The sequence below is a fragment of the Pteropus medius genome, unplaced genomic scaffold (assembly GCF_902729225.1).
Source record: "Pteropus medius unplaced genomic scaffold, Ma_sr-lr_union100, whole genome shotgun sequence".
In the NCBI taxonomy this organism is placed as follows: Eukaryota; Metazoa; Chordata; class Mammalia; order Chiroptera; family Pteropodidae; genus Pteropus; species Pteropus medius.
Window position 1 is genome coordinate 2,663,421 of NW_024342474.1, and position 27,666 is coordinate 2,691,086.

Consider the following 27,666-nt stretch of genomic DNA (forward strand, 5'->3'; position numbering starts at 1 on the left):
TTCCTTTCTTCATTGTATGTTTTGGCTCCTTTCTTGAAAATTATTTGCCCATATAAACAGGGTTTCACTTCTGGACTCTCAATTCTGTTCCACTGGTCTGTGCATCTGTGTTTCTGCCAAAACCATGCTGATTTGGTTATTGTCACTTTGTAGTATAATTTGAAGTTGGGCAGAGTGATACCTCCAGCTTTGTTCTTTTTCTCAGGATGGCTTTGGTGATTCAGGGTCTTTTGTGCTTCCATACAAATTTGATGATTTTTTTGTTCTGTTTCTTTAAATAGTGCAAATGGGATTGTGATGGCGATTGCATTAAATCCGTATAATGTCTTAGGCAATAAGGTCATTTTAACTTTGTTGATTCTTCCAATTCAAGAACATGGAATATCTTTCCATTCCTTTATGTCTTCTTCAATTTCTTTTAATAGATTCTTGTAGTTTTCAATATATAGGTCCTTCACATGTTTGTTAGGTTTATTCCTAGGTATTTTATTCTTTTTGTTGCAATTGCAAAAGGAATTTTTTTTCCATTTCTTTTTCTGACAATTCATTATTAGAGTGTAGGAACGTTATGGATTTTTGAACATTGATTTTGTATCCTGAAACTTTACTGTATTTGCTTATTATTTCTAGTAATGTTCTTGTGGAGTCTTTAGGGTTTTCTATATAAAGAATCATGTCATCCACAAATAGTGTCAGTCTGGCTTCTTCAGTTCCTATTTGGATGCCTTTTATATCTTTCTCTTATCTGATTCCACTCACTAGGACCTCCAAGGTTATACTGAATAACAGTGGTGATAGTGGACAGCCTTGTCTTGTTCCTGATCTTTGAAGAAAAGTTTTCAGTTTTTTTACCATTAAGTATAATGTTGGCTGAGGGTTTGTCGTATTTGGCCTTTATTATCTTAAGGTACTTTCCTTCTACACCTATTTTTTTTAAGTGTTTTGATCACAAATAGATGCTGTATTTTGTTAAAGGCTTTTTCTGCATCTGTTGATGTGATCATATGATTCTTATTCTTTATTTTGCTTATGTGGTATATCACATTTGTTGATTTGCATATGTTAAACCATCCCTGCACCCCTGGGATGAAGTCCACTTGATCATGGTGTATAATCTTTTTAATATGTTGTTGTAGTCAGTTCACTAGTATCTTACTTAGGTTTTTTGCATCTGTGTTCATGAGAGATATTGGTCTGTAGTTTTCTTTTTTAAATAAACATATTTTAGCCTGTGTGTTCGTGGTACATGGGGCCATATTTTTCTGTTTGTTGTATGTGAGACCCTCTAAAGAGTGAGGAACAGGGTAGGGACCCACCACTCTTGCCCATGTCTGACAGTATTTTGTAGGTTGAATAGTGACCTCCCCCAAAATTCATGTCCACCCAGAACCTCAAAATAGACATTGTTTGGATGTAGGGTATTTGCAGATATAATTAGTTAAGGATCCTGAGAAAAAAATCATCCTAGATTTAGAGTGGGCTCTAAATTTGTGATTGGTGTCCTTTTAAGAGTAGAGAACACAATACACATACACAGGAAGAAGGCCACATGAAGATTGGAATTATGTCGCTAAAAGCCAAGGGATACTTAGGCTACTAGAACCTTGAAGAGGCAAGAAGGGATTCTCCCCTAGAATCTTCAGAAGGAGCATGGCCCTACAGACACTTTGATTTCAGACTTTTAGCCTCCAGAACTGTGAGAGAATAAATTTCTGTTGTTTTCAAGCACTAGTTGTGGTACTGTACTACCATAGTCCTAGGAAAACAGTGTAGGGTGGTACTGGTTTTGATGGATCTCCTCTAGACATTGACTCTTGCCTTTCTATAACCAATATGAATAATCTAAGGAATGTTTTCTCTCAACATACTCTAGTAATTTTTATGTCAATATGATGGGTTCCTATTATGGATTCATTTGACTTAATCAAATCCAACTTTTAATAAAAGAAAAAAGGAAAAGGAAAATAATAATTTCAACAATGTTGGCAAATGATGGTGTTCATCGCTCAATCAACATGTATGCCATTCAGAATGAACTTTAGACTTGAAATATGAATCTGTAGCTCTCTATTAGTCTAATTTTCCCATCTTTCTCATAGTATTAGTTTCTTCCTTTCTTTCTCTCTTGCCTGCCTGCCATGCATCTAGTCATCCATCATCTATCTATCTATCTATCTATCTATCTATCTATCTATCTATCTATCTGTCTGTCTCTAACATCTATCATCTATCTATCTTTCAACAGAACACTCAGCTACATTGTATTTAGTCACTACTATGTAATCCAGAAACAGAATATCATTACTAAGTAGTCCATAAACTGAATATTATGTTCTAGACCTACTCTGTGAACATTCAAACACTCATTTCCAAACTGACTAAAATGGTATAATCCAGAGACCCAGGACATTCTGGACTCTGCCACTGATGTTGGTCAAGTTGATAAACAGTTATTTTCATATTCTCACTGTATTGTGAGAATAAATGAACTAGATAGGTATGGTTTTCAAAAGTTTCTTTCTGTAAACTATTCTTGAGCTATAATGTTTACAGGGAAATATTGTGAGGAAAAAGGAAATACACTCATAAATGGTTGAAAAAGTTGCACCATGTAAAAACACTTTGTAAAATTGCCTTTTAACATGTAGCCTATATTTTAACTTCCTCTTTTTTCCTTCTTCTTCTTCTTCTTCTTTTTTTTTTTAGATAGAGGAGAGGGAATGCTCTTTGAAGAAATTTGTATGACAGATGACAGACTGGTGAAGGAGGTACCTGACATGAATTACAGCTCCTGAGCTCTTCTTTTGCTTCTTCATGGAGGTAAGCACACTTTGAGAAACATAAGTGCCAACAAGATAGAGGAGAAGGGACTTCTTCTTCACATTTATAGACAGAATCATCATTATCTTCAGTAGAGACCATTTAAAAATATATTTTATAGGCAAATAGTGTGTTATTAATCTCTGAAATGCTGAAATGTAAATAAAATTGAATTTTAAGATCATAGAATTTGAAATCCAAACACCCTAAGCTTGAATATGTTCCAAAGCTTACTGGATGCTCGATGTTGGGAAACCTATTAAATATCATGGGGTCTCAGTTTCATCATTTATAAAATGGGCAAAATAACTGTTGCTCATAGAATGCTCATAATTTCTATAAAGTGACTAGTAAAGGGCCTGATGTACAATAAGCACGGATCAAGTAGAACTTACTATTCTTTACTCTATTTTGTAGAAATTTGTATGTAGATAAACTATATTTATGTATTATATATTTGTATAAAATACATTATTTTAATTAAAATTTTAAAAATTAGAATTCTAAAAATGAGCACTATTCATCAGTAACAGGTATATTTTGAAATGTTCCTCTGCCTGGAATGATTTCAGTTGGTCGGTGCTGGTGATCGCCGCTTCTGCTTTTGGACAATTTTGTTACATTTAACAATATCTTGGAGACACAAAGGAAAATCTGTCAGTGTTACTCCCTGTCACTAGAACTTCCTCTTTTCTCTCTTTCAAATGCCTAAGATGTAAGTCTATGAAAAACATCAAAAAGAGACACTAGTGGGTGCCACTGCTGACTATGACACTCCATACTCTTTTACTTTAAAGCAGTAGATGTGAGTTCATCCACAATAGAGGGCATAATAACATGCTATCTTAGAGTGTCAAAGTAGAGTATTTTTTGCAGTAAGATCAATTAATATTGTAGGTACTAATCTATTTGGTGTTTATTTTTCATTGAAAATCACCACCACTTGCTATTGTCCCTCCCACGTTGTCCAGGACAGGACAAATTTTACAGGCTGTGTTTGGAGCTCAGATAGTTTCATGGTGCTCCCCCTGTAAGGAAAAGCACTGGAGACAACCACAGTGTTTAGAAGGCTTACAGCAAATTATTTTCCACTTAGTAGTCCTTATATTTAGGGTTCAGAAAACCAATTAATGCAGTTTACTGGTAAAGAAAAGGAATTAGATTGGATTAGGATACAAATTTAGTGTAATTTTCTCTCTTCTGCTGGTGGCGAGACAGACTGAAAAAAAAAAGCTTAAACTGTAGCTGCTGACTTACCTACAAGTCACCCACTTATTATATAAATTTTCTGTTTTTTTTTTCTGAGTTCTTAATTTAATAATGATTTGGTGAATATTATGAGATGCTTAATACTCTATTGTTTTTAGTCAGAACCCAAATTAGGATCTGTTAATGTTTTTAGGATTTTTGTTTTCTCTTTTTAATTAAGTAGGCCCTATTCTGACAATTGTGTCTGCCAAAGAATTTTAAATGAATTTTTACCTCAATCTCTCCTTTATATTATCATGACTATGTTTCACAAAAAGTAAGAATCACTAAGAATATGAAAAATAAAAGCCAGATCATTTTATCTTTTTTTTTTTTATGAGAACAAGTGACAAAAATAGTCATATTTTTTCACAACACTATTTGAGTGCTGTGAAATGGACTATGACCCATTCTGTATGTGGTGGACCTGAAATTCCAGCAGGTTCATTCCTGACTTCTGTTGCCCCTGAAAACACATGCAAACATGTCACAGAGGCAAAGCAGAGAGCAGAAAGCAGGATTAAGAGGACAGCTTTATTACTTGCCATGTCAATACCGTCTCCACTAGTCTAGGTACTCTTTCTCTTTTGTCAGATAATATTTTTTCCTTCAATAATGTGACCTAGCATTTATATAGCCTATACTATGTTATAAAATATTGCAAATTTGCAACTCGTTTCTCTTAAATGATTCACTCATTTCATTTACCCAGAACAACAACAAAAAAATATGCTACAGGGCAACAGGTGCTTAAAATTGCCTTGAGGGGAATACATCCATCAGAATGTCATTATGGTATACGCATTTTATTTATTTATTTATTTATTTATTTATTTATTTATTTATTTATTTATTTATCTTTCCTGGTCCTGGGTAAGCACCTGCAACCTATGGTAATACTTTTTACAAGCCGTTTCCACATTCTAGGAAGTTTTCATCAAAGCATTGTTTTGTGACTTGACCTCCTTTATATACTTCATATATAGCACACTCTTCAGCTAATATAAAAATAAAGAAATTGAGCTATATAAACTTATTTTCTTGACTCCCTCTCCCACATCTAAACATTTGTTTTAAAATAATATCCCTGTGTCTTGGAGTATCTCCTTCTCTCCTCTTGTCACTTTTAACTTTGTGTTTCTCTAGTACCACATTGGCACACCACATATTACACATTTTTCAATGCATCATAATTACAGAAAGACCTGTGCCATATAACTTTATGCATGTTTTCCTTCAGTTAAAAATTCAGTGTGCTAACAACTCTGAGAATTTCTCATTTCCTTCATCAAATATAATGGTTTTTTTTTATTTTACACAGAAGGCTGCAGCATAAAGAAAGTAAGACTATTCTTAAGGAGTTATGAAACAGTTCTCTATGGTAACTAAAGATCCATATGATTCTTTCCTTTCTTATATAAGTTTTCTTATCTTGCATGTGAACACTTGGAAAAAATTATGCTAAACATATTTAGTATGAGTATGGTCTTTGGCTTTAGTTCTAAGAGCTGACATGAACTACAAAAATTTTTTTGCAAGAAGCCAATGTGATAAAGAGAATGATGGAGCCAAATATCGTTGAATGCTGGCAATATGGGGCACACCTGTGGGCTGGATGGATCGATCTTCCTGTGTTTTTCCATTTTATTTTTCAAAGTATGTGTACCTGCTTATTCTATTTTATTACTAATTAGGGAATGTTAGTAAGCTAATGTTTGGCAAAGGTGAGTACATGTCCTTCAGTATAGTTTGGCTCTAAACGATTTTCTTATTAGATTCTCAGTGCACAGGGCCATGGAATAAGCTGCTGAAAAAGTAAAGAAGAAGTGGCCAATAGTCTTAAGAAGCAGTCAAGGAGTATGTCAATCAGGATCTTTTTCAGTGGCTGCTATTAAAAGCCACTGAAATTATCATGAGCAAAAAAAGCTGGGTTATTGGTTCTTATAACCCAAAAGCAGTTCTCCAGTGTATGGAGTTGGCCTTAGGGATAATGGAAACATGGAAGCCATCACCTTTGAGAGTTTCTGCTTCTCTGTGTGAGTTGGATTTATTTTAATTGATGTGGATGGATTTTCTCCATGTGTGATAGGAACTTAAGGCTTACAGTTTTCCAGATCCATAATCTGAGAAGAAAGTAGTTATTTCTCTTCTAGTTCTAGTTAGTAAATTTTCTAGTGCTAGAAGTTTTATAAGCCAGTTACTCACACCTCCTGTCTTCCTGAGTTCTAACTGAAAGAGCATATATAATAATAACTTTTAGGACAACTGGGATCAGTGCATAAAGTCAACCAGCCCAAAATAATAGATTGATTGTAGAATAGATTTACTCCTTCTTCAACTTTAAGTCTTTTTTTTATACTTTAAAATTTATTTTTTTATTTTTCTTAAGTTTATTGAGGTAACATTGGTTAATACAATTATATAATTTTCAGGTGTACATTATAATTTGACATGTATATATTCTATTGTGTGATTACCACCCAGAGTCCAGTTTCCTTCAGCTACCATATATTTGATCCCCTTTACCCACTTCGCCCTCCCCCAATTCCCCTACATCTGACCCTCTTTACCCTGTCTACCTCTTCCCTCCTCCCCAACCCCTACCTTCTGGTAACCGCTAGTCCATTGTCTCTGTCCATGATTCTCTGTTTGTTTGTCCTGTTCCTTTGTTGCTTTTAGGTTTATATCCCACATATAAATGATATCATGTGATTTGCAACTTTTTCTGTCTGGCTTATATTAGCTTAGCATGATTATTTCGAGGTCCATCAATGTTGTCGCAAATGGTAGTATTTCATCTCTTCTTATGGCTGAGTTATATTCCATTGTATATATGTACCACAGCTTCTTTAGCCAGTCATCTGTTGTAGGACACTTCGGTTGCTTCCATGTCCTGGCCACTATGAATAATGCTGCTATGAACATCAGTATGCAAATATCTTTTCCGATATGGGTTTTCAAGGCTTTGTGGTAAATACCCAAGAGAGGGATTGCTAGATCATATGGTAGATCAATTCTTAGTTTTTTGAGGAACCTTATACTGTTTTCCATAGTGGCTGTACCAATTTGCAGTCCTACCAGCAGTCTATGAGGGTTCCTTTTTCTCCACATCCTCTCTAACATTTGTTATTACTTGTTCTGTTGATTATAGCTGTTCTAACAGGTGTGAGATGGTATTTCATTGTGGTTTTAATTTGCATTTCCCTAATAGCTAATGATTCAACTTTTAAGTCTTATAACCACTTTGACTCTTACAGAATAAACTCAGTCCATATATCTACCCAACTTCACAGGGGATTGGAAGTCGGCCTCAGGCATTTCTTAGCTGGCAGAAATGAGGCAAAGGGCAAAACATTTTAGTCAGGCTTATCTCTCTAGAAAGTAGATTCTATGGACCCTAACTTTGCATGGCAGCAAGAAGAAAACGAGACCATTGTGTTTCTTAGAGATTCATAAAACAAGCAACAGGATGAGGCAGAGAGTCTATTACTTGTTTTTAAAAGTCATCATCCCACCACATGGTCCATGGATGTAAAGCTCTAGCCAGTTATATTAGCCATTCTTCCTAGGGTACAGAGGCTGGTTACAGTGCTCCCTCCAACATTGCTTTCTCATTAGAGTAGATGTTTTATCTCCTTTAGAAATCTGAGGAAGTGAGAAACATTTTTCCTTTCCCTTCTACAAGGAAGAACCCTGATTGGTGCATGTCATTTCACATGCATATACTTCGACCACTCATTGAGATGAGGTGGCTGGAGGAGGAGGTCAGATACTACGATTGACCCAATCTGAGACAAATGTCCACACTAATGGCTTAATGGGTGCCACAGGAATTTTACCAGAAAGAGAGTAGACAGGGGTTATATAGTTCAAATATAACCATCAATATTATTTTGAGCCATACATCCTCTATGGTAAGGAGAAAAGGGTAAAGTCAATTTGAAAATTTTGACCGAAGCGTCAAGATATGGTTGATATCAAAATGAGTGCGAGACAGACCATACACGAAATAATCAAATAAAAACTATCGAGAACTGTTTTCATAATTTTTAATCCCCTCAAATGCTTTTTTATAATTTTTAATCCCCTCAAATGCTTTAAGAATACAAAAGTCTAGAGACAGTAGAAAGGAGAGGAGGATTTGCAAGATTTCTTGGGGGAGAGCTGTTGCCTTGTTGTGAATCTGTACCTCTTGCCCCAAGGTGGGATGGATAAGAACCTTAATATTTGAGCCCTGAACTTGTGGAGTATTTGTACTGCCAGCTTCCTGGTGAACTGTGTTGGTGTAAGGATAGGTTGAGAGGGAAAGTTGCTGCTATTTTTGGAATTAATGGTGGTCCTCTAAGCTGGCTGTTTAAAAGTACATGAAATCCAGGGAACAGATACCCATCCATGATAAAAATTTTTGTCTAGAGTTTTTCTGTCAGAGGGTTGAAAGGCTACAAAAATGAGAGTTTGTATAGGATGGGCATTGGAAAACCCAGAAGCTCAGGGAAAATGGGGGATATCTTGTTGAAGACCTGCCCCCATATCATCAGAATTATAGCCAGACCAATGGTAGCCTGTAATCCTGTTCACCCATAATTAGTACCTTTCCCTGTAGGAGAATTATAAATTCCTGCCCTGATGAACTCAGGGTGGCCAAGAGAAGTAATAAGAAGTGTTGTATGTCTCTTACAGGCAACTGTTGTAAGAGCCAGCACTTGTTCCCTGTGTTCTTTTTTCTGCTGCCTTGATCTTAGAAGAATATGTTATGATGCACAACCGTCATTAACCTAAATCTCTGAAGGACTACAGTAAGTAGAGCCTGTTTGCCCACCCATCTTTGAGAGGCATGGTGAGTGAGCAGAAAATAAACTTGGTTGTCTTGAGGCAATGATTTTGAGGGGTCATTTATTACAGAGATAGGGTGAATTAGCATAATCAATTCTATCCTGACATAAGGGACCTAGTGTGGGAGCCTCCAAAGTGCTTCTTGGAGGATAACCCTGAGACACAGCTTTAAACATCTACCAGTCCCAGAGAGTGAGGTTAGATAAAGCCAAGTAAGAATTCTCCTCTTCTATTTCTTCATCACTCACTCTGCCCCCATCCTGGAATCTTTGGCAAGAGAGAGATAGATGATTGGTATTTAATGATGTTAATATCTTGGATTATTATCTGAGACTGGATAGTCTAACAACTGAATTGAGATTGTGTTGGCAATTTAATGTTATCATAGGGCTATTTATTGCCTGCAAGTGACCAGAAAAGATATGACACTGCCAGAGTATTGATCTAGTACTGAGACAAAATCTTTTCCCTACTCATCCCACCACCACTAATTAAAAAAGTAAATTAAACAAATCAAAACAAAATAAAACAACCCCAAACTTCCCTCCACAGAAGAGTTATAGGAGAGTGGGAAACCATAAAAAAATGAGAATATACTTATTTAACATACCAGCTACATAAATAAAGTATATTTTGAAATGCAAATGAATAGATGACACTTATATCTTGCATTGGTACATAAGAATAAAACCAGACATTAAAATTTAAACATTATTATGGTGGTTTGTTTTTGTTATTGTGTATATCATGTAGTAGAAAGAAGCTGAAATACAGAAATTCGTGGTGAGAAGAGTCAACCCAATTTTAAATATAATACTGAGAATCTGACACCCTTTTGTAATCTTGTCTGTACTAATATACCTTCTAATTTTGGGCAATTCACTTAATTTTCTATATTCCAGTTTCCTCATCTATGAAATGAGGGTTTCAATTGCCTCCTTAGGTTTTTGTGAGGAATATTTAATTAATACTTTCAAGAGTCTTGAAAATATAAAGTGCTCCATAAATATTAAATGGTACTAGGTACATATGTTCTCTATGAAAATTATAGGATTGTTAAAATTTGGAAAACTTAGATCTAATTCTTAATTCCTCCAAAATAGCAATGACCGTACTCCAAATAGGGAATCCCAGAATATTTTTAAAAAATATACCTTAAAAGATGAAACTTTGGTTTTACACCCAGATAGGTGATTTCTGAGACATTTAGTCAATTCAAAATAAAACCATGCTATGCATATTTATAAGAATATTGATTTAAATTTAAAAGTGCTTACATATTTATTAGTTTAATTGAATCACAGAATTGTAGATTAGGAAGAAATCTTAGCTAACATCTAGTGTAGTTTCATTCTCCCTTTTTTTCCAAATTTATAATCTAAGATCTGAGAGACTCAATAACTTTTTTAGTCATCATACAGTGAATACATCTGATAACTCTCACAAGTCTTCTAAGTTAAGTAAGGAATTTTATTTATTTTCATATTCTAAATAATTTTCCTGATTCAAAATATTTTGGATGTTTTAGAGAAAGGTCTCAATTTTGGATTAAGAAACAGAGATAGGGTGAATTGGCTTGCATGTAGGATTATGGACAGAATTGGCAAGAGGAAGCCTAGGCTCTCAGACTCTTAATTCTGGTGTTCTTTCCACTCCATGTAGCTACAATTAATCCTTTTTGTCATATTAGGCTCCCAAATTATGACTAAACTGCAGTTTAGGTTTGTATCAGATATCTTGGGGCTGGTAGAGTTTGACAGGAAAAACAAATGACTGGCTTTGTCTGACTTGGCACTAGAAGAGTAAGATCCCTCAACTGTTGGGGAATGACTTTCTGTTTTTAATGAGAGAGAGAGGGAGAGGCAGAGAGAGAGAAAGGGAGAGGGAAAATTGGAGTGTAGTAGCCTGATTTAAAGAGTATGGGGTATGTAGGCAAAGGACTTCGGATGCCTTGAAATAGTGCTTAAAGTTTCTGGCTTCATTCTCTTTGAATCTGTGTTTGAGACCTAAATGGAAAGGAATTAAGAGAAACCAACCACAGCAGCGACAATGATAACTAGGTCACAATTTCTCTGTGAAGACAAGAGGACAGTTTCATAGAGGCTAAATCTGTTGTGTAAAGTGTATTTCTTTCTGCTCTCTGAGATGCAGATTACTGGAAAGGAAAGTTGATTGGCCAGAGTGGAAAAGAGAAAAGCATTTTGCTGAGATATGTGAATTACCCAGGTGTAACAGTGATTCGCCGATATTCCACGCTGTACTGGTACTAAGCATGGATTGGCAGGCATCAGACACTATATATCACAGATGGAATCCATAGCAACTGGGAAGTGAGATCATGTGGGGAGATAGGGGATGGGAGTTTGTGGAATCCAATATTGACCACCCCACTTGCTTACTTCCACTTTGATGCAAAGGGAGAGGTCTTGAAGGACTTTAGTTCTAATGATTTAGTTGTTGGAAGGAACCCACAGGTTCACAGTTTCTCAGAGTTCATACAGCCATGGAGTACTGAAAGCCTATTATACCTCTAGGGAAGCTGTTGTAGATAGTATATTGATGCTAAAAATGGTGATAAAAATGATTTTTATTCTCATTTAACAGCAGACATTTAATTTAACCTAAAAATCATTAAAAGAAAAAAAGCCCTAACCATTGCCATAGCATATTATGAGATAGACTGAAGATGAATTCTGGGGCAGACTGCATCAATTAGTCTTACTCCTTGCTAACCTTTCCAACAGCTATTTTTTTAGTTCTCAAGCCATTCATACCCTCCTGGGTGAGGCCTCTTGAGGTGGATAGTCTATACTTGCAGGTAGTAGACTAGGGTAAGAAATTAATGTTAAAGACTGCAACATAGAAAGTTGAACTAGTTAATATTAAGAATGTACTGCTAGTGAAATAGCACAATAGTCCAATCCTGAAGGAAGTAGGTGGTATAGGCTCACTAATTTTATTTGTTCAAGGCACTTCCAAATATTTGAGTTTTTTTTTTTCTTCTATAAATGAAAGTCAGAAAGAAAATATTCTCACTTGTAAGTTTATAAGTATGCTTTCTTACTATTCCACTCCCCACTTTTGGCTGCCTCTTTGACCCATTTGTCTTCCAAAAACATGTTTAAGGCCATAATTAGGGTAATAAATGTGAAGAGTAAATATTATTCCATTAAGAAACATTTTTTATTATAACTCTTATGTACCACTGTACTATCTATATACTATGATCATTATTATTAAGTGATCAATTAGTGATAAATTACTTTAAATTAATTATATTTTTGTTATTTTAATTTTGTAATTTTTTATATCACGTAGATATATTTTCACATATGCATGTTAACAGTAATGTATAGACTCACACAACTGGTACTCTAACTCTAGATATCAATAACTTTGTGCACAGTTTTAAAAATCTCTGTCTTTATCTGCAGAAGCCACACTGCGAAAACAAATATATTCACAGGGGTTCTATAACCCATTAAAGCCCTACAAGACCATCAAAAACTAATGTGTGCTGCAGTAGCCTGGAGGTATTATAGGATTGTTTAAATTAAACTGTTTCTTAGTACTTGGTGGGGAAATAACACAAATCTAAATCAGATGGGTCATTGTGTATTTTAATGAAAAGCTTTTTTTTAATGTAAAAATAATTCTAGGAAAATATCTTGAATACTAATATAATCAACAATGTACAAAGATCCCCCCAAAATCTTATGTTCTATGCTTTGCTCACCAGCCAAAGAACAGGTACCTAACATATTAGACACTTAATGGCTAATACTATGAGATATGGTTTGACTTGCATTTTTAGCTGAATCCATGCCAATACACAGTGCTTTTAATTGTCTTTTATCCTGCATGCATCTCAGTTGTAAATAATTTCACCACACCTGCATTCAAATACTTCCAGACCTGACCCAATCCAACTTCCTAAGAGACCTCCAAGCTCAAAAATGTGTCTCTTGCCGGCTGCCCCAGTACGTGAAATTTCTATTATTAAACTCATTTCTTTAAGCTGATTTTTTAAAAAGAAAAATGTGAATATATTATTTGGAAACAGTTAAAAATCAACGTATTAAATTCATTAGCAATCTGGGGTTATTCCATGGTGTGGGCATCCCCCACTTATATCCCCCCCAGATTCATGTGACCCTTCCTAAGTAGCAACTCTGCTTCTGGTCTTGCTGCCTCTGACTGCTCAGCGGAGTGGTTATTACTACACAAAGTGTAAGAGATGTGCACATCTTGACAGGAGGAAGGAGAGCAGGTAAGGAAGTTTTAGACCACAGATACTAGCTTAGAGAAGGCAAGCACAAGCTGGATACTATAGAGTGAAACCCCCTGTGAACAGCATGACAATGTCAAGTGCCTGAAAAAGAAGATCCAGTGGATTGGGCAGGGAGAGGAATATGCCAAAGACAGACTGACCTACTTTGTAGTTTTGAGCTTTCTTTCAGTAGACTCTAGAGATATAACAGTACCAGGTGAAGGAAGGAGACAGGGGATCTAAATTATTTATGGATGTGATAAGATTTGAAGGGTTTAAAGCAGGCAGTAGAGATGAGTGAGGGTAGACTAAAGGAAAGGGTATGAGCACAATAGGGGGTCTTCATAGGTTTTAGGGGGAAGCAGTGAATCAGTGGCACAGGTGTGGATTGGATTTAGACACCCTGCTCTCGTGGATAAGTGCATATTTTCTTTTTACACGGCTGGGTTAAATTACTTCCCCTAGGTCATCCAATTAATCACTTCAAGAGCAAAGAATAGAATTCAGCTCTCAAGGTTTTCACTTCACATCTGGAACCAGCAAACTGGGCTTCTCTTTCCTGAAACACCCTCTTCATTTAAAAAAAAAAAAAAAATCTTGCAAATCAATGAAGTTCTGAGCTCTTTTGCAGAGAATTTGCGAAACCCTCTTACTATTAGCGTGATATAAAGCTAGAGTAGTGTTAATTTGTAAAAACACTATAAATTGCTTTCTGGTTTATCTTTGATTCAAGAATTTAAAATATCAAAATTAGTTTGATTCCTCCCCTCCCCCTTCCGAGGTTTTAAACCATTATTCTGGGGAGCTAAAAAAAATGAGTTACAGATCTGAGAAAGCAGTGTGCACAGAGCTTAACTGTTGCATGACTGATTGTGTGATATATTGCTCTTTTCACTAATAACCACAAAGCAGGTAGAGGCATGGCAGACTAATTTGGTTTATATGTCCAGCTGTAAGGCTAGACACTGCATCATTCTTTTCAGAAATCAGTGACTTTAGGCATGTGGAACTCGTAGTCATGACAACAATAAACCAGCTTTGAGTCTGAGTTTCTGCTCAGAAACTGCCTTGTCTCCATTACTTCCTGCTCATGACCTGACTTTTCTTATTCTCTGGGGCTGGGGGCTGGGGATTTATGAAAGATCTATTGAACAGAGCTCCAGTATATGTTTAATGCTTAAAATGTCTGGCTTGAAAGTTTTGCTTGCACAGATGGCTAAAGGCTGGAAGGAGGATAGATCAATCATTATTATAGCTAATGACACGGTTATAAGGGCATGCACAAAGGTGAGCTGGTTTGGAAAATGGGAAAAGGCAATGTGAAAGAGTGACTTGGAAGCATTTCTTTGAATAACATAAAAATAGCTATCACAAATAAAATGTTTTAAACACGTGAGGAAATTAAACTGTGATTCTGAGAGGACCCGTCCAGAGAATACAATGAAGAGTAATAAAAAAAAATTAGTACGCAAAGTTGTGTGTGTGTTTGTAGGTTTCTAAAAATCTGAAGAAACAATGAACAATAAGATGCTCATGGCAGAATCTAAAAGTAGTCATTTTTGTGTCCCGTGTTTTCCATGGATTTAATAGTGACTACTTTAAGAGACAGCATAGCCCAGTGACATGAGTATATACCATTGGGTTCAATGGACTCCGCGACATACTAGCTGCAATATTAGAAAGTTGTCTATGCATTCTAGATATTCAGCTTTAAAGAGAAATTACACAGTTTGCACTGTTGGATTGGTGAGACATGAAATGGAATAATGAAGGGAAAGGACATATTCAGTGCCTGGGATAGTTAGACACTGAGGTAGCTGTCAGTGTTGATGCTATCAGTATTGTTGCTAGCAGGGTTTGTCCAGTAATCAAAATCTGTCCTTCGTGTGATTAAAATGGTTGAACTGTTCATTGTTACAGAGACATGACCATAGAGATTGGAATACTTTTTTTTTCTTTCTGGAGAAGTGTTTTCTGGCTTTGCTATTTTCTCAAAATCATCTAGACTTTAAGGAGAGTAGAGAATTACCGGCTAGAGGAGGGCAGGAAAGGTAGGGTATAAATTGCCAACATAAAAGATGATATGTCTGTAGATGATGGTGCCTTTTTACTGTGCAGGTTTTTCTTTTCACAGGAAGTGAAAAATTCCAGCATCATTTTTTTTTTCTATTCCTTTAGCACACTGACCTAGTTCTATATGATTACCTGTTTTAAGCTCCTATTTTCTAGCAAGTTGCTACCTCAAGCCAATGGGCAGAGAAATAAGACATAGATCAAATCCTAGAGAAAAGCCAAATGCTTCCTTTCTTTCCTGTGTTCTGAGAAAGTGAATGATTTGCTTTCCCCAGAGATCTGCTTCATGATTTCATGATCATGTGGTTTAACTTCTCAGTAAATGAGATGCTGCCTAGAGGCCATGTTAGTCTCTATGACCTTGTAGAGTGTGGATCACCATGTAGAAATCTGACAAAGAACATTCATTTATTCAGTTATGATTTGAGAAAACATGAACCACAAAGTAATTATGTATTTTTCCTTTTTATAAGAGTTTAATGGTGTTGCAAATAATTGAATTTCTCGTTGAGTTGTCCCCAGAGTAACAGTTACAATTTATAACGATGTAAGATTATTTTCTAAGATACACAATTAGATCACATTTTCAACTTACAAAGTTTGAGAGGAATACATTTTTTGTATGTTTCTCATTAGCATGAAAGAGTTAATATGTCTCCAGAAAAATCCCTTTCTCTAGTAATATTAATTTTTATATATTTTAGATTGATCAAAACAATGCATTGAGTAGTATGAGAGAAATTAAAACAGCAAATAAGATATTTGGAAGTATAAATATAGATTATATAATTACTTTTGCAGGATAGATGTGATTGAATGAATAAATTTTCTGAACATCTCAAGCATTATTAAAAAATATAATTACATCCTAATAAAGGACCATTACAATAACATTACTATAAAAACTAATGCTTTTTCATAAAAAATGGGTTTGTGTTGATAGTTTTTCACCATCTTTTAATTAGATTCAGATAAAAATGTAGCCAAAGTTTGGAAGGCTTTCCTGTTCTTTCACAAGAGAGCATAATTTCATAACTATTGGCCTGAATGTTTCTAAGCTTTGAAGGGGATTTTGAAAAACACAGGCCGTTTTTCTTCTAAGTTAGAATGTTTAGTCTATGCAAAAGATAAATCTTCTGAAGATTCAAAGTCTTTAAACATGTCCAGTGGAAACAATTGTCTTTTTAGGAGTTTCTTCTTAGAATATTTCTGTCTCTGCAATATTGGTATATTTTTTTTATTGCTCATGAATGCTGCTGATAAAGGCGTGTCAAGTAAGGGAATTGAAACAGTGGAAAAATAAATCTATTCCTTAACATGTAACAGAAGGTTGATTCATCAAATGTGGATTAATGTTTATGATGTGCTTAACAGCAGAGAGCTCCAGTCTTTCTGGTAGATATAACGGAATAATAATAACAAAAGGCCAGATTCTTCCCTTTTGAATTCACTGTGGATTTGTCAGGCGCCAGGGCAGAAGCGGAATCCAGAGGTACAAATACACACTTAGTGAAAGTAAACCTTTACTCCAGAGCTTGGATATTTACACATATGTATATACGTATGTATGTATGTGTATGTATGTGTATGTATGTGTGTATGTATGTATTTATCCATTTATCTATGTATCTATCTATCTATTTATTTATTTATTTATCTATTTATCTATCTATCTATCTATTTATTTATTTATTTATTTATTTATTTATTTATTTATTTATTTATTTATCTCTCCCTCTCTCTATCTATATTTATTTATTTATTGAGAGACCCAAGTCTTTTTACTAATAAGTATAAGAAATCAATTGATTTGATGCTTAAAATCCAAATTATTCAAGTCAGCAGCCAATTTTTCTAACTTGGGCTGGAACTAAAAACATCATGTTATCTAGTTAGCAAAAAACTTTTTGCAAAGTTAAAGATGCTAATTGCAAATATTTATCATAATTTATTGCCAAGAATCAATATACGATAACTGGGCTGATTTATTTGTAGTTTATATAGATATGTGTTTTGATACCATTTTATGCTCATTCACCTTTTATCAAAGACTGATTATTCACACATTATTATTATTATACTATTATCATGCTCTGAAAACTTTCAAATGATTTTTTTTTGCTTTTTTGTTAAGTGTTTGTAAAGTGTTATCACTGTTAAATGTGAAATGGAGTGGTTTTTTTTTTTCTTCTCACTGACCTTATTTTTTACATATTCTGATTATTCTTGAACCAGTAGCTTAAGGATAGATGCAAAAGTGATGAGAGTTTGATTTAGCTTTGGCTTTTATTATCAGATACCCACAAGGAAATAAAGCTTTGATCTACTTACTTGGAAAGTTAATCCCAGTGATTATGTGGAGATGTGTGCAGTGGTAGCTACAGGGATATACATCTTTAATCTTTTGGTGTTGAATACTTAATCCAGTTCAGATTCTTGGCAAGGAGATTTAAAGAAAGAAAGAAATAATTACACTCTTCATGGGCTTTGTTTTCTGGAATGAATATTTGGTAGCTCTGCTTGCTCTTTTACAGTTTAACAAGCATGCTTAGGAAAATAGATTTAGGCTTACTCAGAGTAATGTAAAAATTGATGATTTTTGTGGTCCTCAGTAGGTGAATTTAAAGTGTGTCTATTAAGTATGGGGCAGTTTGAGTGGGGTATTTATTATTCAGCTTATTTATCTCAGCAGAGTAAAGGGTGAATAGAGAATATGTTATTTCCAGTGGAATAATTTAAAAATTATTTTAGAACTTGAACCACTCTTATTAAAAAGTGCTCATCTTTTTTTTTTATAAATAAAAACTTTATTTGCCAGGGTAGCCCATAAAATAGCCACTAAATTTAAATATAACACAACTTTATTAGAAAATATCCTTAAGCCAAATGCATTTAAAATTGCTACTCCATTTTATTGAGAAAACATAAGTTAGGTTAAAATATGTTTAAACCAATTTTATTAGTCTATTTGTTAAGATCTTATATATTATCTTTCAATTTATATTTCACAGTGTAATTTATAAACTACTCATCAAAAAAGGAAAATAGAATATAATGAACATCTCATCAATCTTACATAAACATTTAGCATTCATGATGTTTTAATGTAGTAGACATACAAATTAGTACCTTTTACAGTTAACATTATTTATGATTCTTCACATTGTTCCATATTATGCATAAATATAATCTTATACCTGTATAATATGCCATCAAGTGTATTACCATCATTTACTCAACTATTCCTCCAGTTATCTTCATTATGAATAATATCAGAACTGATTTGTATTGAAATCTGAAGTGTTGTCAAAATAACGTCATTTTATTACTTGTACTAAATCTTCATTCTTGATTAAAAGAAAATATAAAGTATGTATACCTGTTAGAAATTAATTCTGATATCAGAACAAGGGTAAATAATATTTTGTGTAGATTTCATTCATTTGCAATCTAATAATTCAGCTTTAAATAAATCGATATGTAAAGCAAATATTTAAATGATGAGATTTTTCTCTTATAAGTAATTTTTGGTTATTGACATGTTAGCAGTTTGATAGTAATTCAAATTCAGCCATCTGTATTAAGTCATCACAAACAAAAGTAGCCTTTCTCTTTCATCCCTTCCTTAAGTAGTGTAGCCTTTGTTTTTTTTTGTAATTGAGGCCTCCAAATTTTCTGACATTTTTTATTATCTTGTCGAAAGTGCATGTTCCAGATTAGGTAAAATTTAACCTTCAGAACTTGTCTTGGTAAAGTATAAAATGGCAACTGGGCAATAGTTGAATAAAAGTGTCTGTGTTATTTGTGGGGAGAGATATTTGATTTTACATTTTATCAAAATGTACTGTTTAGAATTCCTGAAACACTTCCTAAAAATATGTTATGATTCAAACAAAGTTTCACAGAATACCCAAAGGTTTTTTAGAGTGGGCACACAAAATTTAAGAATATACTTGAGCTTTTTGTAGACTCTTCCAAGAGAATTCAACTAAGTGTTTAAATTATACTAGTTTTGTTTTGTGTTTGAAACGAATTGGTAGACTGTTCTGGCACTAGGTATACAAAGGATGAATTCTGTTTGTACCAATTCTACATATTCCTTATCTTACATATCTTTGCTTCCTGTGTTTTACGTATTCTGCTCGATGACAGTTTATAGAGGTGAGTGATCTTGGTACTTTCTCTATTTATTATTCAGGAATTTTTCTAAAACTAGAGAGAGTAAAATCCTCAAGCAGAATCTTTTATTTGGGATAAAACTTTCTCTTCTATTTCCTTTTTGAAGCTAACCTTAAAACTAGGTGATACCTGGCTGAAGCAAAATTGTTCCCTCTTTCTCTTGATGCATACTCTCAGCTGTTGGTGCACAACGTGTGTGAAAAGCATGTGGCACTGGCAGGGGGGAAGAGGGAGCTGGTAGGGAACAAAGTCTTGATGTGTGAAGAAGAGAAACAAGTTGCCAGGTAAAGGAAGATTAACCTCATTCATAGACTGACTGTGTGTTTCCTCCACCCAAAAGGAGAAAACAGTTCCTTGAACAGGTGAGTATCAGTCTTTGCCACTGAACCTTCTGGAGTCACAATTTATAGTGGTTATTTGGGTATTTTTCTCCTTGTTGTACGGATATTGCAAAAATCTTTAGTGTACCTACATTTCTAGGTAAACACTACAAGATTTTACATCTGTGTCATTCAACATCAGTGTCTAAAGACCCAGGTGGGTCCTAGAATTGTTTGTCACTGATTCAGGATGAGATAAAGAGACCAGAAGGTAAATCAATCAAATTGCTAAGCACACTGTTTTGTTTATCCAATGTTATTTTAAATAGCAAGACTTCCTTGATTATCCCTGGAGTGTTGGTAATAAACAGTTCAAAAGCTACTTTGAGTAGCAATTATTTAGATCTTTCTTTCAGTCCTCATATTAATGTTAAACATGCAGAAACATATAAGTATTAATGTAAAAAATGAATGTTTGCTGATATAATTGGATAGTAGCAGGGGAGGAGGAATGGGTCAGAGAACCTGGGCCTTGGTTTAGGTCGTGCCACTTTGCAAAATGACCTGGAATTGTTCTAGATGAAATATTCTGATGAAATGTAACAAATGTAAAAGAACTAGTGCACTAAAGCATTCTTATATCTAGACCCATGTTGTTAGCATATGACAACTGACTATTGATTAAATGAAAGGACAAGTGATAAACATGTTAGTTTTAAATTTTAATTTGGACACCCCCACAACTCTCATCCTTTGACTATTTCCCATCTTTAACACACACTTTGGTGTCAGAAAAAGTCTCCTTCTATGGCCATAGTGTGTCTTCATTGCTTATAATAATGTTCAGGAATTCAACCTGCAGGTTAAGAAATATGCTTTAGCCAAAACCCTCATTTATTTCCATGTCACCTTTATAAGGAACCATGGCAACATCCATTTTCTCTTTTGTACAGTCACAAGACCTAGCAACATTTGATCTATAGGAGAATACAGTGAGTTGTCAACTTTTTCTGCACTTTTATATATGATTAAAATTTATTCATTCTACTCATAACAAAAACATTATAAATAAGTATTGCAGGTATTTTAGTGATATGGTCCAATCTCTTTTCTATAAAAAGATCAAACCAAATGCAAAATATGAAAAAATTAAGGAAAGATATTTTCTTAGATATGGGAATGGCATTAAAAGTGAATTGTTTTGGATAAAGCTTATAAAATTACCAAAAAAGTAACATGTTACTTTTCTCCTAATTAAACACGCATATCATTCAATAAGCTGGTTATCTCACATCATTCCTATTTACAGGGAACGGGGGGATTTTTCAGTGTGTGTGTGTGTGTGTGTGTGTGTGTTGCTATTATTGTTCTTCTATCCCTTCAAGTAATCTGTCACCATCTTCTGGGTTTGGTTTCTCTCTTTAACATTTAGTCTCAGATGCTTCCACAATATTATAGTACCTAATAATTTCCCACCTCCTTTTCACCCTCCTCCTCTACATAGAACATCCTATAAGACAAAGTAGACCACACTCCTGAATCACTTCTCTTGCACCACATCCCTTTCCTTTGCTCTTATCTTTCCATTTAGAGCCTTTTGTCTAAATTACCCAATTACTCTTTTGTTCAATTCACATTTGAAGTTAATAAGCTGTTATCAGTCACTGCTATATTTGGATAGGATAGGTTCTCAAATAAATATTTGTTGAATTGGATTATTGAAATACAATCTGCCAGGAGGTAGGCCAGTTGCTTCTTTATTTAAATCTACCTTTTAACACTTCAATTGGATGTGACTGCTATCTCCTTTAAACTCACATAGCACTCTCTTTGAACTGGTCTTGTGACATTTATCACTTAGTATGTACAAATGCAGGCTTTGTTGTCAGACAGATGGTAGTTCAAACTCTGGCTCCTACCTAACTGTATAATCTTGTACAAGTTGTCAAATCTCTCAAGAACTCAGTTTTTGTTTGTTTGTTTGTTTGTTTGGTCAAATGAGGATGATCATGTCTACCCCATTAAGTTTATATGAAGATTACATGGCATAATACTTCACTTTTAGCAAGTGTTTAATTAAAATAAGAACTAAGACTAGTATAATACATTCCAGGCACTGTTTTAAATTCTTTACATTTATTGATTTATTTGTTCCTCACAATAACGCAATGGAACAGGTGCTATTCTCCCTGTTTTGCAGATGACAAAACTAAAATCAATTATCTTTTTAAGGACACACAACTGGCAAGATGTAAGAGTCAGTATCACCCCAATGTGTTTGGCTTCTGCATTAATCACTTTGCTGTGCAGCCTCTCGGTGCTTGTATGTTGTTCTCTCCTCCTTGTTGTTAAGAATAGTCATAAAACCTGAATTTTACTCCTAGATTATCAGCAGTTGTTCACTCATGATCAAGCCACTTAATTCTCTTTAGGACTTAATTGTGTATTCTTATCTATAAAAAAAGGAATTTTGAGGCAACCAACCTCTATCTGTCTTCCCAGCATCCTTTTCTTTGGAGAATTTCCCCTCCCCCAACCTATTCTAGAGGAACTCTCAGTCAACAGTGTCCCTACTGCATGGCCTCCAGAGTTTTTCATGTCCTCAGACAGGATGATTGGTCCAGGTTTGAACATATAAACTAAGCAGGGTTAGAACATTTTTTGTGTGTAAACTGTACAGAACCAGGAGAAAGCTAGAATTTTTTAATTTTCAAAATATGTAAGCCGAAATAATCATGAAGGCATAAAGCAGCCAGGGATCATCTCTCCCACTGGGTGGAGAGAATCTGTTTAAGATTAAATCCAGCATAAAGAAAGAAGAGCTGTGAAATTGGGTTTGGTGAGAACTAGAGAGAGAGAATATGAATGGCAAGAATGAGCATTATGGTAATTATTTTGGTACCCGACTCAGCTATATCTCAAGTCAGCATACCATTATACTTTTCAGTTTTGTGATTCGCTGAAATACCTGTTTTCCCTTCCTTATACTAGTTTCAGTTGACTTTTTGTCACTTACTAGAGGGGTAGTTCTTATTCACACATATTAAAAGGGATGATCTCCCTTCTAGCCATAATATTCTGTAACTATAAATTCCATTATGTCCTCACAGTCCTAAAAAATATATATTTTTTGAACAAAGCAGATACTAAATAAATATTTTTTAAAATTGAATTGTTCGATATGCAACCCAGGATAAAAATAGGTATACCTGGGATCAGGAGCATATATTTCAAATGGCTTTTGTAGGTTCCTGGTGATTGACCATGTTGATAGTGATCTAAAATAATTAAAGCCAGTCTTCTATTGGCTTAGAGAGTGTCCCTGAATCAGCTGACTTTTCCTGGACCTTATTTGGAAACCCAGCTCCAACTAGTGGATGGATGCAAATAAAAGAGTGGTTTGCTTGGTGCAAGGATAAAACTGTTCCTCATATTTACAAGCAAACAAAAGATGGAATTGTTGAAAGATAAAGTAGGATGTAAAGGGAAGTTCTAACTATCACCCCTACTTAATAACATAGGGTCAGAAAACAAAAGGGCTCTTGAAAGAAAAGAACAAAATGGCAATCCCACTTGGGATGAGATCCATTCTATGTTAAATCCACTTACACCCCCTCACACCCACACCTACACACATAGCATAATTTCATATTTACAGAGCTGAAGAGATTCAGATGCAATATGTGAGCAACACATAAAGGTATTAAAAACTGCTTTTAGGGTGATAAATACTTATACATATATGCTTCTTTCTTCTTGCATCCATATGTATTTATATACTTAGAACCACATGGAGAGATCCCCTATACAATCATTCATACCTGAATCCTTTACAAAGAAAGCCTCTCTTAAATCTGTCTCTTGTGCCAGGAAGTATGCTAAATGCTTTGTGCATTATCTCATAATCCTCCCAACAGAGATTTGAGACAAATAACATCATCACTTCCATTTTATAGATGGGGAAATTGAGATTGAGAAAGTTTAAATAACTTGCCCAAAGTTTCACCCTTAGTAAATAGTGCAAATCTTTCTGGCTTTAAATGCTAACCTGTAATCACCATGCTATGCTACCCCTCCCAATCTAATTGGTGTTAATAATAAAAATACAGATATATTGCCTGCCCAACAAAACAGGGAGTAACTGGTTGAGCTGAGATAGTGTAATATTGTGCATTTGAGAGAGAAGGAGTAGGTATATGGTATGTGGTTAAAGAGTCAAGTTTTAAACATTTAGGGAGCTAATATTGGGAGAAAAATAAGACTGAGACACACAGTCCCTTCCCAAGGGATAAATCCTTTCCATTTACTGTGACTCCCATGTTAAACAAATTCTATGTTTAACGTAAACTCATAGTTCCATAGCTCAAACCTGCTTGGCTGCTAGAGTCCTTCTTAGGGCTCTGCTAGTCAGAAAGTGAGCAATACTGCCAGCAACAGCAAGGGAGTGCATGCTACAGCCTGCCAGATGTAGCTGCTGAAATCTAGCAGCAGATTTAGTATTTCCTGTAGAGGCTTTCTGAGAAGAAAAGTTCCCAGCTTGTTTGTATATGACGAGCTTATGTTTCCATGATGCCTTGAACCATGGCTTTTTAGGGGTCATTTCATTTCATAAACATTGTTCTGACTCTATAGGGAATCAGCTGCATTCACACAGTTGTGCTTATGGAAACAATAACATTTGATTTTTAAGTGGAAAATATATTGTTTATAATTAGCTTATAAAAGGGACTTTTCAGAGTCATGCAAAAGATTAGGGCAATGTTTGGTGCAATGTTCATCCATTTATTGAAGTGATGGGAACAAGGTAATGCTCGCTGATGAGATAAAGTTTTAAAAGCCTTGGAAATGTGGGAGGTCTTTATAAGAGTGGGGAAGGAACTCCATTTAACACAACACAGAGTATTAGCTGCTCACATCTGTCTGTAACTCAAGCAGAAATAGTGATGGAGTCTCTTAGAGCTAAGGATTGGTTCCCGATGGCCTCATTCCGAAGAGTTATATAAGCTTTGAGGAATAGCTTCAGTGTGATTGCACATGTGGTTCCTTTTTATGACGTCAGTTGAAGAGCTGATTCAACATTACTGAACCTTGGATTTTTGGCTCAATCATTTTTTTAAAGTTCAGAAGATATAATATTTCTTTATACCTACCTTTAATGTATTTGTTACTTTAGCATTTTTAATGTATGGGGTCATGTGAAAAATACTTCACAATTTTACCTAGTGTTGATATACTGAGACATTGTATATTTTTTATCAATGGCATTTACTGAAAGCTTTCTATATGTTAGACATAGGATATATTTTACTATTTGATATTTAATACATTTTATCTCTTTGCTTTGTTTATTGCTGTCTCCCTTTACTAGAGTGTAAGCCCCACAAGGGAGCGGAGTTTTATCTGTTTTACCTACTGATCAATTCTAAGCACTATAATTGTGCCTAGCTCAGTTAGGTTTTCAATAAATGTGTTTCACATGACTGAACATGGACTATGCTAAGGGTTTTATAGGCATAGCTTTTTGAATCTTCATATCAACCCATCAAAGCATTAAACCATTAAAGCATGTTATGTTTCCATTTACATTTTACTGATGAGGAAAATGAGGCTTTGAGAATTTAAATAAATTTCTCAAGGCCATATAGCAGATAAATTGCAAAACCTGGGTCTGAGTATAAGACTGTGTCTAAACTTCATGTTCCTTACCTCTGGCTCTTGCTTTCCCCCTGAGAAAATCTACATAAAGTCTGAGCCCATGTGACTAAAATATCTGGCCTTCTTCTGGATAAAGAAATTCCCAGTGGGTGGGTAGGGGGTTGTCATAGTTCCCAGAATTTTAGTTGTGCCTGTCATTAGACAAAGTCATACTTTCATTGTGTTCCTGGGATGTATCACTTTCTTTGCCACCTATCAGGCTGTCACAAGTCTGGGAGAGAGGCCACCAGTTTGGAGTTTCTCCCTTATGTACCTGATAGACAGCAAAGCACCTATGTGGAAGAAAGAACCAGACACATTGTGAAGCATTAAGAAACCATTCATAGCTCTGTCTTTGAATTTCTTCATCTGCCTGGGTATGTTTCATATTCTAGAAAATGCACATTTGTACAGAGCGTGTTTGTGGTTTGGTTTTAAAGGGGAATGAGAGAAGAAAAAGGATTGAAGAGAAAACAAGGTAAATAAAGACTATGAGTGCCTCCAACACCAGAGAGGAATAAAATTGTAAAAACAAACACTTACGCTGAACTATTCATAATAACTTATTCTCTGTCTAGAGCAGAAGAGAAGTTCACCATAACACTGGCAACACAAGGTTCAGGCAGTTCCTCCTAGCATCCTAGGGTCCTGGCCTTTCACCAGCCACTCGATGCTGTCATTCCAACCCACCCATTAGTGTGTCCTCTTGATCATTCTCCTCCACCTGTTGGCCTTTTGTTCATGGTTTTGCATCTCTTATAACATAAATCTGAGAGATGATTCAGACACATACAAGACATAATTTGTGGTTTACAATTTTAAATAATGACATATAGCCACTAATCACCATGCTTTTCCTATACAGAAGATATGTGCCTAGGATTCTGCCAAAAATTACTGAAGAAGCTTCAGCAATGAAGAATTGATGGCCACTACCCTAATATTCTCTTTGGAGGCCAAGACTTAACTTGAATATTATCCATCAACTTTTAGTCTATTCTATCTAAACTGACTAGTTAAATATTTTTTGTTGAGAGCAGTGATCTGAAAATGAGGTGTGTGGTAAGCGGTGGGGAGGATGAAAAGAGTAGACATAGGTTACTTTTTCCTTTCAATTTATATTCCCAGAGATCCTTAACACTTTGGTGGCAGTGTATGGTACAGAAACTGAGACTGTTAGCACTAACTGCCCACTATACTTACCCAGGGAACTTTTAAAAAGTCCACATGCTCGGGCCCACCCCAAACCAATTAAGTCAGAATCTCTAGCAATGAGGTTTGGGCACTGAAATGTTTGTGGAAGCTCCCCAGGTGATTCTAACATGTGGCGAGGGCTGAGAGCCACTGGAGTGGAACAAGAACTTTCAGGCTTTAGAGGCTGATAGTCCTTTGTTTGAATTCCAGATATGCCACTTTTTGCCCTGGGTGACATTGGGAACATTTTTGAAGCTTTTCAAATTCATGTTCTTATCTTGTAAAATGGAGACAATTTGCCTTCATTTGTCAGAGGATCATTTTAAAGCTAAAATGAGAAAATGAGAAGATGAATGTGATATAGCTAGCACAGTGCCTAACATATAGTTGATATTTAATAAATTAGGGTCTTTATCACTATCATCATCATTATTAGGCTTGGAAAAGACCATCATTTCTGTAAGTAAACATTGCATAATACTAGAGCAGAGCAGGCACCCACTAGAGACCACTCCAGCCATCTGCTCTTTGTCAGATGGAATATTGTACTATGATTATTTCTACTGCTTTATCCAATCTATTTATGAACCCCTGAAAAGTGCTGCGAAGGTTAAAACTATCCTGATGGATTTCTAATAAAGGATAAAGAGTTCTCAGTGTTAAGACACTTCTTCCAACAACGAGATTTAGTTTATTCATTTTAACTTTGGTTCTACCATTCTTTTATTTGCATCCTTTCAATATGCTGAAAAATTTAAAGCATTTGTATGATTCTATTGTGGATTGCTCTTCATCTCTCTTTAGGAAAATCAAAAGCCAGTTTTGTACTCCCTTCAAAATAAATAAGAAGCCATATTGTGGTTTTGGTCTTTGATTAGCAACTGGCTCTTGAATCCATTGCTACAGATTCTACCCTCCTTTATGCAAATCAGGCATTTCATGAGCTGCGGAATTGCAGAATGGATTAAACCCATCATTAAAATTGGTAAAAACATAGCATACAAAGTACTGTTCACTGTGAATGAAACTTGTTTG

General features: G+C 35.0%; 1 long non-coding RNA gene across 2 annotated transcripts in view; it reads left to right on the forward strand.

The window, feature by feature from the left end:
* Nucleotides 1–27,666, forward strand: part of LOC120604988 (uncharacterized) — a 254,697-nt gene that overhangs the window by 108,434 nt on the left and 118,597 nt on the right. For both annotated transcript variants that reach the window (XR_005653476.1, XR_005653477.1), the window contains exon 3: nt 2,707–2,820. This is a non-coding gene — a long non-coding RNA (uncharacterized LOC120604988). The remainder of the gene's footprint in view (nt 1–2,706; nt 2,821–27,666) is intronic.